The sequence below is a fragment of the Carcharhinus amblyrhynchos genome, chromosome 13 (assembly GCF_965287045.1).
Source record: "Carcharhinus amblyrhynchos chromosome 13, sCarAmb.v2.hapA, whole genome shotgun sequence".
In the NCBI taxonomy this organism is placed as follows: Eukaryota; Metazoa; Chordata; class Chondrichthyes; order Carcharhiniformes; family Carcharhinidae; genus Carcharhinus; species Carcharhinus amblyrhynchos.
In genome coordinates, this window is record NC_137336.1 from 57,354,539 (window position 1) to 57,372,949 (window position 18,411).

General features: G+C 41.4%; 1 protein-coding gene across 1 annotated transcript in view; it reads left to right on the forward strand.

Annotated features, from left to right (window-relative positions):
* Nucleotides 1–17,722: 17,722 nt before the first annotated feature.
* LOC145351936 (matrin-3-like) overlaps nt 17,723–18,411 on the forward strand; it is a 44,416-nt gene continuing 43,727 nt past the window's right edge. Inside the window, exon 1 of the mRNA XM_080201735.1 lies at nt 17,723–17,813. The gene's annotated coding sequence lies outside the window, so the exon portion shown is untranslated. The remainder of the gene's footprint in view (nt 17,814–18,411) is intronic.

Consider the following 18,411-nt stretch of genomic DNA (forward strand, 5'->3'; position numbering starts at 1 on the left):
ATCTTAACTAACAGAGGAAGTTATATTCTCGAATTTGAGGATCCTGAAACCAGGCCTGACATTTAACTCAAGTCTCTCAAGTACGGGTCTTGGTTCTCACCATACTACTCTAGGGTGTTGAAGTTTGGATGCCACATCAACGTCCTAGAAGAACATCACAAACACTGTCTAAGAAGGATCTTGAAAATCAAATGAGGACAAAAGAACAAACATGAACAACTTTCCAGATAGGCCGCTTACAGAGGCCATGATAGTCTCACGTGAACTAAGATGGATGGGACATTGTCAGAATGCCCAACTAAAATATGCCATATAATTTTGAAATATATCAGTGACTTTGTTCACAGGTGAGCCAAAAGAAACATTTGAAAAGCCATCCCAGAGCCTCCCTGAATTTCTGGTCTATTCACATCAACAGAAGGGAAGCAGGTGGCCAATTATGACTAAAATGATGATTCATCATTGAAAATGGGGTCAAAACCTTCCAATCGAGAGAGCAATGAAAGAATGGTGAAAAAGATGAAAAGAAAGGGCAGCTGCTCAAACCACCAACATCTCTACTGACCCCGCTGGAGTGAAGGGTGGCCATTGAGGCCTCCCAGAATGTCAGGGGTAAGGGGAAGATGCCCCTGGCAATACCACCCTAGTCCCCAGCACTGCCCGAGGGTCAAAGTGCTAATGTTCAGGTGGCACCTTGGCATTGTTCACCAGGCATCGGGCAGTGCCAAGGGGGTAGGGACAGAGGGAGCACAGCCTAATGGGGTGGGGCTTCTGGTGGGGAGATCGATAGGGGTGGGGGGTCCCGCTGCCACTCTGGAGAGGGATCAATAATAGAGGGAGGGAGGCAGGTAACTGGGGTTGGTTATCAAGGTGGGGTCAAGGCTGGGTCAGAGATTGGGAGATCAGGACTGCCATTTGTGAAGGAATCAGATGATTGGGACTGCGGGGTGGGCGGGGGAGAGGCTGGCCCAGACATGTCCAGGAGGCCAGCGATCGGGTGGTGGGAGGCTCTGCAAGCCAGTGGTGTGGGGCTGCCGCACACGTGCCGATCTCTGCACTGTCAGAGTGGCCCAATCAGTGCTACGCTGCCAGCCCTGCCCAGAGATTTTTAATGAGGTTCTGCAGTGCACAGAGTGTGGGAGATTTATTTTGAAACTCACGCTGAAAAAAACAGCAGGATCTACTCCAGTTTTTAACGCAAATTTGACACTTTGAATTTCTTTGGGAAAATCGCTCCCAAGAAGTCACTGATGGGAGTGATGATCTGAAGCCCTAATTGTACTACATGGTTGAACACAGCATAAACAAAGAGATAATGGGAGCTTGTCAGAGAGGTATTGCAATAATCATGTGGGTTTTAATCTACAAATTGATTGGAAGAATCAGATGAGCAAAGGTAGTTTAAATGCAGAGTTCGTGGAATGTTTTCAGGATAGTTTCTTAGAACAGCATATTCTGGAGCCAACCAGATCTCTGTGGCTCCAGGCTATACTGGACTTGGTATTATGCAATGGGATTGGATTAATTGATAACCTCATAGTAAAGGCACCCCTAGGTAGCAGCAATCACAATATGATTTAATTTTACATTCACTTTGAGGGAGAGAAGAGTGCATCCAAGACCAGCATTTTCAACTTAAATAAAGACAACTATGAGGGTATGAAAATGGAGCTAGCTAACATGAACTGGGAAATATGCTTCAGTTATACATCAACAGATGTTCAACAGCAGACATTTAAAGGGATATTTTGGAATATACTGATTAGTCACGTTCTAATGAGAAAGAAAACATCCAAGGGAAGGGTCCATCACCTGTGGTTAACTAAAAATGTTAAATACAGTACTAAAATGAAAGAAAAAGCATATATTTGCACAAAGACGAGTGGCAAGTCAAAAGGTTACAAAGAATATTAAGAACATCAAAGAAAGAGAAAAACATTGATAAGGAAGGAAACAACTGGAGTACAAGAGAAAGTTACCCAGTAATATAAAGGTGGACAATAAGCAGTTTCATAGATATTTAAATAAGAAAAGAGTTAACCAAATGAGCATTGGTCCAATAGAAAACCCATCTGGGGAATTGGTATTGGGAAGTAGGGCTATGACTGATGAATTAACAAGGCAATTTTGCATTTGTCTTCACTTAGAGAGGATACCAGTAACATCCCGGAAACAACTGTAATCAAGAAATGGAAGAGAGGGAGGCACTCATGTAAATTATAATCACTTGGGAAGTAAATTATTGGGTCTACAGTGGACAAATCCTTAGGCCCAGATGAATTTCACCCAAAAGTCTTGAAAAAAGTTGCTAATGAAATAGTTGATACATTGGTGCTAATTTTCCAAATTCCCCTAGATTCATGGAAGATTCCATTAGATTGGAAGTTAGCAAATGTAACCTTTTTATTCAAAAAGGGAAGACAGAAAGCAGCAAACTATAGGCCAGTTAGCCTAACATCTGTCATAGGGAAAATATTAGAAGCCATTATTAAAAATACTATAGAGGGCACTTGGAAAAAAAAATGAAGGCAATCAGGCAGAGCCAACATCTCATGGTTTTGTGAAAGAAAAATCACATTTAACTAATTTATTGGAGTTCTTTGAAGGAGTCATGTGTGCTATGAGTAAAGGAGAACTGGTGAATGTACTGTACTTGGTTTCCAGAAGACTTTTCACATGATGCCATATGAAAGCTCACAGTGTAGGGATAACATATTGGCATGGATGGAAGATTGGCTAGCTAACAGGATGTGGGTATGCCAGCGTTGGACTGGCGTAAACACAGTAAAAAGTCTGACAACACCAGGTTTTAGTCCAACCGATTTATTTGATAATAGACTCACAAGCTTTCGGGGTTAGTCCCTTCGTCAGGCCAGAACTCTCCATTCACCTGACGAAGGGACTAACCCCGAAAGCTTGTGAGTCTATTATCAAATAAATCGGTTGGACTAAAACCTGGTGTTGTCAGACTTTTTACTGTAGCTAACAGGAAACAGAGTTGGCATAAATTGATTTTTTTCTAATTGGCAGGATGTGACAAGTGGTCTGCATATGGATTAGTGCAGGGCTCTCAACATTTTACATTTTACAACATTTTACAATTTATGACTTGGATAAAAATGACTTGGACGAAAGGAGTGAAGGTATGGCTGCTAAATTTGCTGGTAATGCAAAAATAGTTAGGGGAAGTAAATTGTGAAGAGGATCTAAGGAGGCTGTAAAAGAACATAGGTTAAGTGAGTGGGCAAAAATCTGCCCAATGGAGTATAATGTGGGAAAATGTGAAGTTGTCCATTTAGGCAGGAAGAATAGCTAAGAAGCTTATTACCTAAATGGTGAAAGATTGCAGAGCTCTGGATTGAGGCATACAAGATGATCAGAGGAATACATAGGGTTGACAGTGAGAGACTTTTTCCTCGGATGGTGATGGCTAACACAAGGGGACATAGCTTTAAATTGAGGGGTGATAAATATAGGACAGATGTCAGAGGTACTTTCTTTACTCAGAGGGTAGTAAGGGCATGGAATGCCCTGCCTGTAGCAGTTGTGGACTCGCCAACTTTAAGGGCATTCAAATGGTCATTGGATAGGCATATGGATAATATTGGAATAGTTTAGGTTAGAGGGTCATTAGATTGGTTCCACTGGTCGGCGCAACATCGAGGGCCGAAGGGCCTGTGCTGCGCTGTAATGTTCTATGTTCTAATTAGGAAAGCAAATAGTATATTATTATTTATATGAGCGGAACTAAATTTAGAAGTAGGAAGATTATGCTTTATTTGTAAAGGGTTTTGGTGAGACCACATCTGAAGTATTGTTCTCCTTATTTAAAGAAAAATGCAAATGCTTTTGAACAGTTCAGAAGAGGTTTACAACACTAATTCCAGGAATGAGTGGATTGCCTTTTGAGGAAAGATTGGAGAGGTTAGGTTTGTGTCCACTGGAATTTAGAAGAGACGACGATGAAACTTATAAGATTCGGAGGGGTATTGACAGTGTGTGTGGATGTTTCCTCTTGTCAGAGAATCTAGAGCTAGAAGTCATCGTTTCAAAATAAGGGCTCGCTCATTTAAGATGGAGATGAGGAGAATTATTTTCTCTCACCCGGTAGTGGAAACAGAGTCTTTGTATATTTTAAGGCATTCTCGATTACCAAGAGGGTGAAACATTATTGCGGGGTAGGTAGGAAAGCAGGGTTGAAGTTACAAGTAGATCAGCCATGATGTTACTGAATGCTGGAGCTGGCTTGAAAGGCCAAGTGGGCCACACTTGCTTCTAATTCGTATGTTCATATGTCCTCATTGTAGGACAGACTACAAGGCTACTATAGAGCCCACAGGTTGTCTGCAAAACCGATAGCCAACACTGACATCATCACAGCCATCCACAAGGAATAATCATGAGAGATTGCTGATGGTGGCATCTCAATTCTTGATACTGGATAGCATCAGCCTCTCTGAATTCAGATGAGAGTAAAATAACCTGGATATAGGGCAAATCTTGATCTTTGAGTGATGTGTTTTAGATTGTGTAGTTCAAGGTGAATAGGTATTATACCATACTAAATACTGAATGGCCTTAACCCATTGGGTAGGGTCAATAAGAGGGAATGAAACACCACAGTTGAAATTGTTCAATTTCTGAGAAACAGACGGATTGATTGACAGTCATTAAAATGTACATTATGAATTGTTAGATATTACTTTCTGTGACAAATTTGAAGAGCAATTAATCTGCAAATACAGCCAGTTTTTAAAAATAACAGGAGTCTATAGATGAGATGTTGCTTGCACAAAGCAAATGATGGAGCAGCATTTGTCAACCAACAAGCTCTGGAGATTTTCATTTTTCGGCATATCACTTAATTCCTGCATTTACTAGCCAATATGCTCATTAAATATGGTATGGATCATTTGTCACCTTCATTTTTTGCAGCAGAATCAGTGTGTCTAAGAATGGATGCAGATAGAATTCTGCAGCAAGCATTTGGAACAATGCTTTGTCTCTGATTTGGCATGCAGCATGCTGTGAAAAAACTCCCAGTGATCAACATCTTAAGATCTTACAGAGGTACTGTGCTTCCCACCAAAGAACACATGCCAGGAGCTCAGGAATATGAAGCAGAACGAAAGGAGCCACAGACAAGCTGGGCGGAGATTCTCTATGGCTTGGTAATATGGAGAAAGATTTTTGAGCAGTTTCTCTGGGTGAGGCTGAAGAGCTAGAGTCGAAACAGCCACTTAAGGTACCTAAATTGGACAAAAAGTGGCAAAGGACACTAAGCTGAGCATTTGTTTCTGAAGATAAGATTGAAAAGGGAGAGGAAAAGATGAAACAGAATGAGGCATACAGAAAAGTGTGATCGAGGACAGAGAGATATAACAGAAATTATTGTATCTTCAATATGTTTGTGTGTTTAATAAAACATTAGAAATTCATAGCACATTCAGTCATTTGTATTTTTGTTGGAGCAAACCAACCTAATTCTACAGAGCAGCTCACTTCCCATATGCTTGTATATTTAAACTTTTTCCTTCAAAAATGTATTGGCTTCTATCTCTATGCTAATCCTGGTAAAGGAGTCCATTCTGCAACAATTTGATGCAGAAAGAAAATTAATTAAATCTCTTTACTCAGTGACAATATTAAATGAATAACCCTCTTATCTCTGACTTTGTGAACCAGAAGAAATATTTCCTTATCAAAATACTCACTTTAAAAAGCTCTCTTAAATCTGTCATCGCCTTCAATGCTCCACTGGAGACACTCCAGGAATTTCAAATAAAATGTTAATCTTGAATTTCCACAGTTATGCCACCTTGCCACTTTCGGAATACACCATGCCAGCTGATTGTTTGCAGATGGAGTCACATAGAATTTCTGAGTCTGCTAGTTTGCATCAGTTTGATCACTGGCATAAATTGTACAGAAAACCTGATGTAACAGCTGAACTACTGGAAAACTTCTGTGCAACCCCTTTACAATTCAAGACCTTGATTTTCAGCAGCAGGTTGTAGGACAATTAAAAAAGGGCCCATTTCTGGCTCTTTTCACTCTCAAATAATTGCATTGCAAGCCACTGCAAAATCTTTACAGAATAGCAACCATTCAAATACCACATGCTTCCAGAGGGTCGGTGGTTCAACCTTTACTGATGCAAACCTTCCCACAAAAGTTGACAGCAGTGGGAAGAGACTTCACTAAACCTGTGTTTCAACGCTCTCAGCCTGGGTGAGTACCAGAAAAAACTCAACAATCTCTCGGGCTTTTAAAGTAACACATTGGGTCCTTGCTTGCCCACCCTGGGCACCAGTACAATCCTCATCCTCTTAAACCCATCATGCTGCAACTAACCTTTCATACGGCACTACAGTTCAGGGTGGTTCTTTTTCTGTACCCTGCATTATAGTGGCACAGTTCCAGAACACCAAATACTTCCACACATAACCTGAAAATCTTTACTTCCACAATACTCTCACTTCTTTTGCATCAGCTTTTCAGTGCTGCTTAGTACTGGCCTTGGGCTTTGTGGAGTCTACTCATCATAGGACAACTCTGTAATCCCAATATCGAGTCTAGTGAAGCATTTTTGTTGTGTCTCCAAGGCACATACATCTTTCCTTCGATATGGAGATCAAAACTGCTCATAGTCCTCCAGGTGCAAGCTCAATGAAATTGTAGCAAGACTTCCTTGTACTCCAGTCCTTTTCCAATCTTTCAGTCACAAAAGCGCTTCAACCAATATCCTACCACTCAGCCAATTTTGAATTCAATTTGCCACTTTCCCTTCCATTTAAGGGACTATTCTGATCAAACTTTCATATGTCTTGCTAAAAGCTACATAGACCACATCAAACACACTATCCACATCGACTTTCTTTCCTTCTTTAAAAAGTCAATGAAATTAGGCAGGCATGATCTTCACTTAACAAATCCATGCTGACTGTCCTTGAGTAACCTATGCCATTCTAAGTTCAATTAATACTGTCCCTTAGAACTCTTTACAATCGAGGTTAGGCTTGTAGCCTTTAATTACTTGATCTATAACTTCCTCCCTTTTCACACACCAGTACGATATTAGCTGTCCTTTTGTACCATGTATGTTGAAACAAGGGTTTGGAAATTAATGTTCAGCGTCTTCCCTACTTCCTCTCTAACTTTCCATATTTGATTTGATTCTGACTTGATATGATTTATTATTGTCACATGTATTGTTTCTTGCACACTATACAAAGCATGGCATACATAAAGGAGAGAATGCAGAATGTGGTATTACAGTCATAGCTAGCGTGTAGAAAAAGAGCAACTTAATGCAAGGTAGGTCCATTCAAAAGTCTGATGGCAGCAGGGAAGAAGTTGTTCTTGAGTCAGTTGGTACATGTCCTCAGACTTTTATACCATTTTCTCAACAGAAGAAGATGGAAGAGAGTATGTCCGGGGTGCGTGGGCTCCTTAATTATGTTGGCTGCCTTTCCAAGGTAGCAGGAAGTGTAGGCAGTGTAGACAAATTGGGATATTGTACATGTCAGTATCACTGTAGACTGCTTTTTGCATCTTCACTTCTTCAGGAATTTTCACTCATAGATGTGGATTTCTTTTCTGAAGTGCTATTTGTTGTAAAGAGGCAAAAGGACTCCACAACTTGGACCATGGGGCATGTTTGCAGATTTGTTGATAAACCTGGCAGCTGATCTTCACACAGCAAGAACCCACAAGATCTGCAGATTCATTGAAATACCAATTATTCTCTTTCTGGCAGTGTTGGTTGAGAAGTTCCAGAATAAATACCTGGTCTTTCTCAAATTCTGTTATGAGATATTTTTTACATCCTCCTAACCAATTGATAGGCTGAATGTAATCCAAGAAATGGCACGTTTCAATAACAATGTCATTCAACAAATGGCACAAATTCAATACTTCACTGTCAGGCTTGACTAAATGACACAAATTCTGAACAGCCAATATTCTGAGGTAGAAGAGTGAGTTATATCAAGGGAACACTAGCAATTTTTTTTTGTTCAATTACTTCCACAGATTACTGGAGTAAAGCCCAAGCTTTGGAGAAACAGCAAGCAGAGAATACACAGGACAATGTCACCATGACATGTGTATGGAACCAGTACATGGTATCCTTTCTTCACATTCCAAAAGGCCTCTGACCTGAGAATGTTACTTTCTGTCTCAAATTGGGTTATTGCCATTCAGTATATCCAGTGGAACTGGTCTGTGCAGTATATATTCTGCACCAGAAAGGAAACTGCACAATGATTTTCACAGTTACTTCACTGCAGTGTTACTGTAAGCCTACTTGTGACACTAATAAATATACTTAAAATAACTGACTCTGGCGGTAACAAGGCATTGATGGAAGTCTCACTCATATTTCTGCTGAAGCAGGGCAGAGACCGGTGGTGCTACAATTTTGGAATTAGGTGCTTTTTGTCATCTAGGATTAGAAATTCAATCAATATCAAGTGGTGAAGAACCTGGTTCAGCCTGAGACAATGGCAGACAGGTGGATGGAGTAAGTGGTGAGGGTATTGATTTCGTGATGGGGTCTGAAGACAATGAGTTTGATTTTTCCACAATTAAACTAGAGGATGCTACAGCTCATTGCGGGTGATTCCAGTCAGCATAATGTGATGATCCTTTGGCTTTGGGAAAAAAGCTCACTTTTTTTTGAGAATGCTCTTTAATTCCAAAGTGAAACTGAAGAGTATTCTGAAAAGGATGCAATTGGACTTTCTAGTAGGCATTTTGGTTCCAAGAAATGACCTGTGTGACCAGAGGTTGTTGCAAGGCAAAAAGTTAAAAAGAAACAGAGAAGACTCTGCAAATAGAGCGAGGACTATGTTATCATGCATATTACATAGTTGGAATGTACATGGGCGGCATGGTGGTATAGTGGTTAGCATTTCTTTCTCACAGTGCCAGGGACCGGGTTCAATTTCCACCTTGGGTATGTTTTCCCTGTGTTTACGTGGGTTTCCTCTGGGTGCTCTGGTTTCCTCCCACAGTCCAAAGGTGTTCAGGTTAGGTGCATTGGCCATGCTAAGTTGTCCCTTACTGTCCCAGAATGTGTGGGTTAGCAGAATAAATGCGTGGGGTTTCGGGGATATGGCCTGGGTGGGACGTTCTGTTGCACAGCCAGTGCAGACTCAATGGGCAAATGGCCTCCTTTTGATTCTATAAGAAAGGGCTGAAGACAGGGAGAGTAGGGATTGTGGATTGGACAATATTCACATTGTTGCTGTTTCAGTTCTGCCAGAGATAAGCAAATCATTTAAAGCAATTGGAGAAGGGAGTCTCTGGGGATTCTGTGCATCAACACTGTGGTAAACCTAGCTGGAGAGTACTGCAGGGGTGAACAGTTTGGGAGTCAACTGTATCTGAGAACTCAGATAGAATATGGCTGCTAGTGCAAGCAACCAAGAGCCAAATTCATTGAGTGGAAAGTGAGAGATCCTATATGCCAGAAGCTGAGTTTGAAAGACTTTGAGATTACATGTGGTATTGCACTTTTGCCAGAGATGAGTGAATATTTGTGTCTGCATGAGGCATAATGACCACTATTGTGAAATTTACCTTATTATTTAAAATATAATTTGTCTCAATTAATTAATTTTTGAATTATGTTTATTTTTGTTCATTTGTTACAGTAAAGGTTTTAAGAAGTGAAATCTTGTCCATCAGTTTTCATTCCAGTAGCATTGTGAGGATTCCTTTCTTTAAAAAAGTTTTTGGTCTTAATGGGAATTATATCAATTATTAAAAACGTATCTAAAAGGAATTGGGGTAGGATTTCTTCACAGTTCCAAATCATGTCCAATACAAAGGAAGGTGGTTGTGGTTGTTTTATGCCAATTATATCAGCACCAGAACTTGGTTGCAGGAATTCCTCAGGATAGTATCCTCAGCCCGACTATCTTCAGCTTGTCATCAATGACCTTTTTTCCATCATGGGTAGTGGGATACTCACTGGTGATTGTGCAGTGTTAATTTCCGCTCCGTATTTCTCAAAATCAAGCAACCTACACATTGCATGAAGGAAGAGCTAGATAGATTCAGGTTTGTGCTGATAAGCGTCAAGTATCAGTGATGAGATAAAAGTGCCCATGAAATAACCTACCCCTAATAAAAAGAGACCGAGCATCTCCCATTGACACTCAATTGCATTATCAGAGTTGAAGCTCCCACTATCAATATTCTAGGCGTCACCATTGAACAGAAACACATAGATGCTGAGGCATTAAAAGCTCTGCAGTACGGTGGCTGTGTGTGGTGCTAACCACTATGCCAAGAGAGTGTAGAGAATATGGAACTCACTACCACAGGGAGTGATTGAAGAAAACAGTATAGATGCATTTAAGTGAAGGATAGATAGAACTATGAGGACAATGGTTACAATGGGCAGGAGAAAGTTTACAACTGTGGGTGGCTTGGTGGCATAGTGGTTAGCACTGCTGCCTCAGTGCCAAAGATGCTTCCTGGCTTGGGTCATTGTCTGTGCGGAGTCTGCATGTTTTTCTCATGTCTGTGTGGATTTCCTCTAGGTGCTCTAGTTCCCTTCCACAGTGTGAAATACATGCTGGTTAGGTGCGTTGGCCATGCTAAATTCTTCCTTACTGTACCCAACAGGCGCTGAAGTGTGGTGACTAGGGGATTTTCACAATAACTTTATTGCAGTGTTCATGTAAGCCTACTTGTGACACTAATAAATAAACTAAAAGCATTGGATTATATAGGATATGTGGAACAGAACTAGACCATTCGGTCCAACCAGTTCATGTCAACAATTATGCCTCTCCTGTTTTTCCTCATCTAAATCTATCATTCATAGAATCATGGAATTCTACAGTGCAGAAAGAGGTCATTTGGCCCATCAAGTCTGCACTGATCACAATCCCTCCCAGCCCATAGCCATGTAACCCCATGTATTTAGCCTGCTGCTCTCCCTGACACAAAGTTGCAATTTAGCACAGCCAGTCAACCTAACCCGCACATCTTTGGACTATGGGAGGAAACTGGAGCACCCGGAGGAAACCCATGCAGACACAAGGAGAATGTGCAAACTCTACACAGACAGTGACTCAAGCTGGGAATCAAACTTGGGTCCCTGGCACTGTGAGGCAGCAGTGCTACCCACTGTGCTACTGAGCTGCCCACAATTGTAACCGTTCTCCTGCCCATTGTAACCCTTTTCCCTCATAGGTCTGACTATCCTTCCCTTAAATGCATCTATACTATTTACTTCAACCACTCCCTGTAGTGATGAGTTCCATATTCTCAACACTGTTGGTAAAACGTTTCTTCTGAATTCCCTTTTGAATTTCTTTGTGACTATCATATATTGATGACCTCTATTTTTGCTCTTCCTCATAAATTGAAACATTCTCTCTGTATCCACTTTATCAAAGTCTTTAATTGTTTTAAACATCGGTGTTAAGATTCTGTCTTCTTTCTGGAGAAAAGAGACTTAACCAAATACATGTCCACTCATGTATTTCTGGTATCATCCTTGTAAATCCTTGGCTGGAACTGCAGTTAGTACTCAAAGTGTGATCTAACAAAGATTATATACTGGTTTAACATAACTTCCCTACTTTTTACTTCTATTGTAGAAGTAAATCCAAATGTTTGATTTGTTTTATGGCCTTGCTAATGGGTGGCCCAACGTTTAGTTGTAGTTATTTAGTAGTAGGGGGATTTGCACTCAGATTCCTTTGTTTCTTTACCCCACTTAGACTTGCAATATGACACCTTGCATTTATACTATACATTTAGGAATGTAAAATTTCCAAGAGCTCCTTAGGAACATTATTAAACAAGACTTGTCACCGAGCAACATAAGAAAGTATTAGGGCAGATGGCCAAACACTTGATCAAAGAGAAACTAAGTAAAATACTGTGGATGCTGGAATCTGAAACAAGGTAAAAAGTCTGACAACACCAGGTTTTAGTCCAACCTATTTATTTGATAATATTCTCACAAGCTTTCGAGGGGTTACCCTCTTCGTCAGGTGAATGGAGAGTTCTGGCCTCAGACAGAGCATATAAAGCACAGACAGTTTAGAGATTACTGATTAAAATGCGAATCCTTACACCTAACCTGCTGTTCAAGACCTGAAGTGGCTGACAATGTGAGTGGTAGGAGCACTGATCACAGTTTAAAGAGATGTGTATTGTCTCCAGACAGTACAGTAAGTGAGGTTTTGCAAACCCAGGCAAGTCACGGGGGTTACAGATAGTGCGACATGAACCCAAGATCCCTGTTGAGACCGTCCTTATGTGTCCCGAAGCATGGTACATTGGGGAGACCATGCAGACGCTACGACAACGGATGAATGAACATCGCTCGACAGTCACCAGGCAAGACTGTTCCCTTCCTGTTGGCGAACACTTCAGTGGTCACGGGCATTCAGCCTCTGACCTTCGGGTAAGCATTCTCCAAGGCGGCCTTCACAACACACGACAGCGCAGAGTCGATAAGCAGAGACTGATAGCCAAGTTCCGCACACATAAGGACGGTCTCAACAGGGATCTTGGGTTCATGTCGCACTATCTGTAACCCCCGTGACTTGCCTGGGTTTGCAAAACCTCACTTACTGTACTGTCTGGAGACAATACACATCTCTTTAAACTGTGATCAGTGCTCCTACCACTCACATTGTCAGCCACTTCAGGTCTTGAACAGCAGGTTAGGTGTAAGGATTCGCATTTTAATCAGTAATCTCTAAACTGTCTGTGCTTTATATGCTCTGTCTGAGGCCAGAACTCTCCATTCACCTGACGAAGAGGGTAACCCCTCGAAAGCTTGTGAGAATATTATCAAATAAATAGGTTGGACTAAAACCTGGTGTTGTCAGACTTTTTACTGTGTTTACGCCAGTCCAACACCGGCATACCCACATCTGAAACAAGAACAGAGGATGCCAGTAAGCTCAACAGGTTTGGCAGCATCCATAAGGAAAGAAAGCAGAATTAACATTTCGAATGGTTTGACTTTTCATCAGAACTTGAACAAATCAGTAGACTTTAAGGAGTATCTTAAAACAGGGAATAGAGCTGGCGAGGTTTGGAGATGGAACTCCAGAGTTTAGTACTTCTTTTAATCTAGTCTACTATATTGTGTATTTGAAATGTGGTCCTCTCTGCAGTGCAGAGACCAAATGCAGATTGGGTGATCACTTTGTGGAACATCTCCATTCAGACTGCAAGCATGACCCCAAGCTTACGATGACCTGTCATTTAAATTCTCCATTTTGCTCTTGTGCTGATATGTCTGTCCTCGGCCTACTGCACTGTTCCAGTGAAGTGCAACACAAGCTTAAGGAACTTAGGGAACGATGTAGCATATTTCAATCTTAATTGAGTTCAGCAATTTCAGATCAAACACTCTTTCCCTCTTTTTTTCCCTTTTTTTGTACGTTTCAGTTTCACTTATTTTTGTTTTCAGGTAATAGCGCACCTGTTTTAAGCAATCTTTATATAAAACAATCTTTTTAGTTTACTTTCTTGCCCCATTCACCATTCCCTTTGGCCCTGCATGGCCAACTCCTCTGCTATTCAATCTCTCCTGTCTTCAATCCAATCACAGACCTTTTTGTCTTTGTCTCACCCAGCTCTTGCTCAAATCCTATTACAACTCTAACTTTTTCCAGTTCTGCTAAAAAGTAATCAACCTGAAACATTAACTCTGTTTCTCTCTCCTGCCTGACCTGCTGAGTGTTTCCAACATTATCTGCTTTTATTCTGGGGCTTAAGGCTTGGCAGCTGAAGGGACAGCCACGAATGGTGATCCTCAAAAGGCCAGAATTAGAGAAGCAGAATTAGACAACCATTGAGGGTTCTGGGGCAGGAGGAGATTGCAGAGGAAGGGGTGAGACTATGGGGGATATGAAAATAAGGATGAAAATTTTAAAATCAAAGAGTAAGTTTTGGAGTTTTGAAGTATAAAACTCTTTTAATTAAATTATCTAAATACAGATAATTATAATAAAATACAGAAGTTCTGCTCTCTATATATAGTTAATCAATTAAATCACATGATACAAAAAACAGAATGATGGAAAATCTCAGCAGGTCTGACAACATCTGTGAGGAGAGAACAGAGTTAATGTTTCAAGTCTGGATGATTCTGTGTCAAAGCTTAAACCTAATAACACATTTTTTTTAAAATATAAGGGGTCATTTGTTTATTCCTTTAAAACTGACAAAGAAGCCTTAATCACAGCATAATTAAAACATACACAATTCCTTCGACCCAGATATTTTAGTACCTTTGATGTAATAAAGTCATCAAAACCAGTTCCTCACAAACAGCTGACTTTACTGTTAATTGTCCGACAAGCAGAAATTCAAACTGAATTGCTTGAAAAGGTGGCTAAGATAAAATTCATTAATGTTACTTCAGACCAACATACAACCCCAAACATTATCAAAATCTTACAAAGGCATTGTTTAACTGGGGGCCAACATGGGTCAGCGAGTGTAGGGTTGAGGCTTGAATGGGATTTGGTGTGAGTAAGGACACGGGCAGCAGAATTTTGAATGAGCTCAGGTTTATTGAGTATAGAAAGTGGGAGACAAGCTGCGAGTGCATTGGAATAGTAAAGTAGCAAAGGCATGAATGAAATGCAGCAGAAATGAGTTGGGCCAGAAGAGTTGGGCAATCTTGTTGAGGTGGAAACATGGAGTTTAAGTGTTGGGATAGAAATGTAGTTGGAAGTGCATCACATGGTCAAGTATGACACTAAGGCTGTGAAATGTTGAACTCAGCATCAGACAGTTGATAGGGAGAGGTATGGTGGCAGGAACTGAAAAAAATGGCTTAAATTTTCCTGAGAATTGGAGGAAATTTATGCTTGTTGAGTACTGGAAGTTGGACAAACGATCTGACAATTTAGAGAGATGGTTTTGAAGTAGGGGTGATTGGCATCAACATATATGTCAAAAGTAATGCTGTCATTTGGATGATGTGGCCAAGCGATAGAATTCAGTTGAGAATTAAGAGGCCAAGGGTAGAATCCTGGAACATCAGAGATAACTGTGGCTATGGGAATTGATTGGTAAGCTCGAACCAGGCAAGAACATTCCCACCCAACAGAATGACAATGGGGAGGTATTAGAGGGAAAGGGTACAGTCAACCAATTCAAAAGGTCAAGAAGGATGAGAGAATAGTTTACCTTTGTCAGTTACATAGAATGTCATTTCTTACTTTGGTAACAGCCGTTTCGGTACTGTGGCAGGGGTGGAAACCTGATTGGAGGGATTCAAACCTGGAGTTCGCAGAAATATGGGAAAAGTTTGTGAAGAGAGAACTCATTCAGGGACTTTAGAGAGGAAAGAGAGCTTGAAGATTAGGTAGTAGTTTGCAAGGATGGAGAGATCAAGGATTGTTCTTTTGAGTAGAGAGGAACAGTATCTGAGGGGAGGGAACTGTAATCAATATTAGCTAATAGCAACAAATCAGATCTGTGGTAAGTGACTCCCCAAAACTTAATACCACTCATGTCAAACAAGCCACAAGTATGATGGAATACTCTGCCCTTGCCTAGATAAATGCAGCTTCACCAATACTCGAAGTTTGACACCATCCTGGGCAAAGTAGTTTGTTTGATCAGCACTTCATTCATTGCCTTAAACATTCACTCTGACCAATACCAGTGCATGTTGCGAGCAAGTTTCATTTGCCACTATTCTGCCCATCTGATCAGCTCATCTATATCATCTTGTAATCCAAGGCTTTCCTCCTTGCTATTTATCACATCACCCTCTACCTCTCACATTCACGTCTCGATCCTAAATGTACGCTACAAACAGCAAGGGACCCAACACAGGTCCCTTTGGTATACTACTGGATACATGCTTCCAGTCTCAAAATAACTGTTGACCATCAGCTTCTCTCTCCTGCCACTAAGCCGATTTTAATTTGCCAACTTGGGTACTATTTACAAGATGCATTGCAGCAAATCACTGAAGCCTCTTGAATGGAATCACCTAAACCTGCAAACCTAACACCTAGAAAGACGAGGGCAGTATTCAAACATACCTATTATATGGTGACCAGAACTGCACACAGGACACTAACTATGGTTCATTGAGCATTTTATACAGTTCAATCATAACCTCCCTGCTCTTATATTCTATGTCTCAGCTAATCCCATATGCCTTCATAACTACCAAATCTATCCATCCTGCTGCCTTCAGGGATCTTTGGACATGCACCCCAAGATCTTTCTATTCGTCAGTACTTTCTAGTTTTCTACTGTACATCGTGTATTTCGTAGCCTTGATAGTCCTGCTAAAATCTATCATCTTACACTTTTCAGGGTTAAATTCCATTTGTCACCATTCTGCCCTCCTAACCAGACCATCTATATCATCCTGTAACTTAAGGCTTTCCTCCTTGCAATTTATCACATCAATAATTTTCCTGTCATCTGCAAACTTACTGATTGCACCTCCCACATTCAAATCTGAATCATTAATGTACACAGGAAACAACAGGGATCCAACAAAGGTCCCTTTGGTACATGACTGGCTACAGGCTTTCATTACCAATACGACTTGACTTGAATGTTACTTGTCAGCTAAATATTGTCCAGGACTTGCTGCATTTAGACATGGACTGCTTCAGCGTCTAAGGAGTTGGGAATGGTGCTGAACATTATGCATTAAACATGGGATAATGGAGATGGTGATTTGGATCAACCGTGGTCATATTGATTCATGGAGCAGGCTTGAAGGCCAAAGGAGCTTTGACAAAGGGTCATCTCAACTCGAAATGTCAGCTCTTTTCTCTCCTTATAGATGTTGCTTGACCTGCTGAGATTTTCCAGCATTTTTCTTTTGCTTTCAGATTCAGTATCTGCAATGATTTGGTTTTATTATTGTCTTGTGTGTACGCCAATTCATGCTTTTGTAAAAATCTTACCTTAATCAGTATTTTGCTAAATTGTTATGTTATATTCAATTTTAACATGACTGAATGAAATACATTTATAATATTACTTGAGCAGTTAAGATCTTTTTGGTTAGAAATTGGCCAGAATACTGAGGAAATTCTCTGCTCTTCGAGAGAACATGAAGCTTTACTGGATTCCCTCAGGAAGAAGTCTCACAACACCAGGTTCAAAACTGCCCGCTCAACTAACGAAAGGGCAAAGCCCCGAAAGCTAGTGACGTTGGCTACCAAATAAACTGGTGTTGAGGCTTCTTACTGTGTTTACCCCAGTCCAACGCCGGCAACTCCACATCATGACTACCATCGTTCCCTCAGGAATGCAGGTTGACTTTAGCGAATCTGAAATTAGGAGAATGCCAACAAAAATACAATTTTTAAAAAGTTACCTTTTAAAATTCTTTGCATGTTAAAGTGCAACAAAATTAGATGAATTTGAGAAAATTGCGACTCCAATAAATCACAGCAACACTACTTTTTGACAAGATTCACAATAAAATCTGCTTTGGTATTTCCGAAGGAAAAAAAAATCTGCCTTATGGGCAGACGCCTAATTCATTGCCGCTGGCAATGTTCACTGGCCCGGGCGAGACGCCTATCGAGCGCCGGGCGACGTCGGCAGCCCGGCACGAAGGAAGGGTGTGAGACGCATGCGCATTGCCGGCAGCTGGGCGTGAAACTCATGCGCAGCGTCGTGCCAGGTTTGTGGAAGGGACGTGAGCGTGAGGCGCACGCGCAATGTTGTGCCATTGCCGGCAGCCGGGCTTGAGGGGCGGCGTATGCGCAGTGGTAGGCAGGAGCAGGCTGCGTGTGCGCACGCTATTTGCTGTGGAAGACGTGCTGTTGGAGGTAAGAAAGCGGGAGGAGAATGGCAAAATGAGATGGGACAGAAAGCAAGGGGAAAAGGGCTGCTGGACCGACTCCAGCAGGCACGGAGGTGAAAGTGGCGGCGGGGAAAACACTTCTGGCTGGGCTGATGCTCTTGTGAGGAGACAGAGCTTCCATGTCGGACTGTTTGTGAGGAGGGAGGGGGTGGGCCGTTGTTATTTTTCGCCGCCCGAGTCGGCGCCATTTTGTGTTGAAGCAGATTTTAAAAAATGCAGCAAATGAAACCGCACAGAAAACAACCAAACTGGCAGCAGGACCGGTGTTTGGAGTGAACCCGAAAAAAATAAAGATCACTCGCTACCACAGGAAAAAAAACATCGATGGGAATAGAAGGCAAGCAGGAGGGGAATAAGAGCAGTAGAGGAAAGGAGTAAGGGACTTCTGGCGGTGGCAGTCAGAATAAACGAATAAGACTGCGAGAGCATCCGAGGACTAACAGCAGCACATGTGGGGAGAGCAATCGCACCGGGGAATAGAAGCTGAGGAGGGATGTTTTGAGGGGCAACTAGTCTTGGAGTAAGGGAGCTGTGGTGAGGGTGGAGGCGGAGATATAAAGATG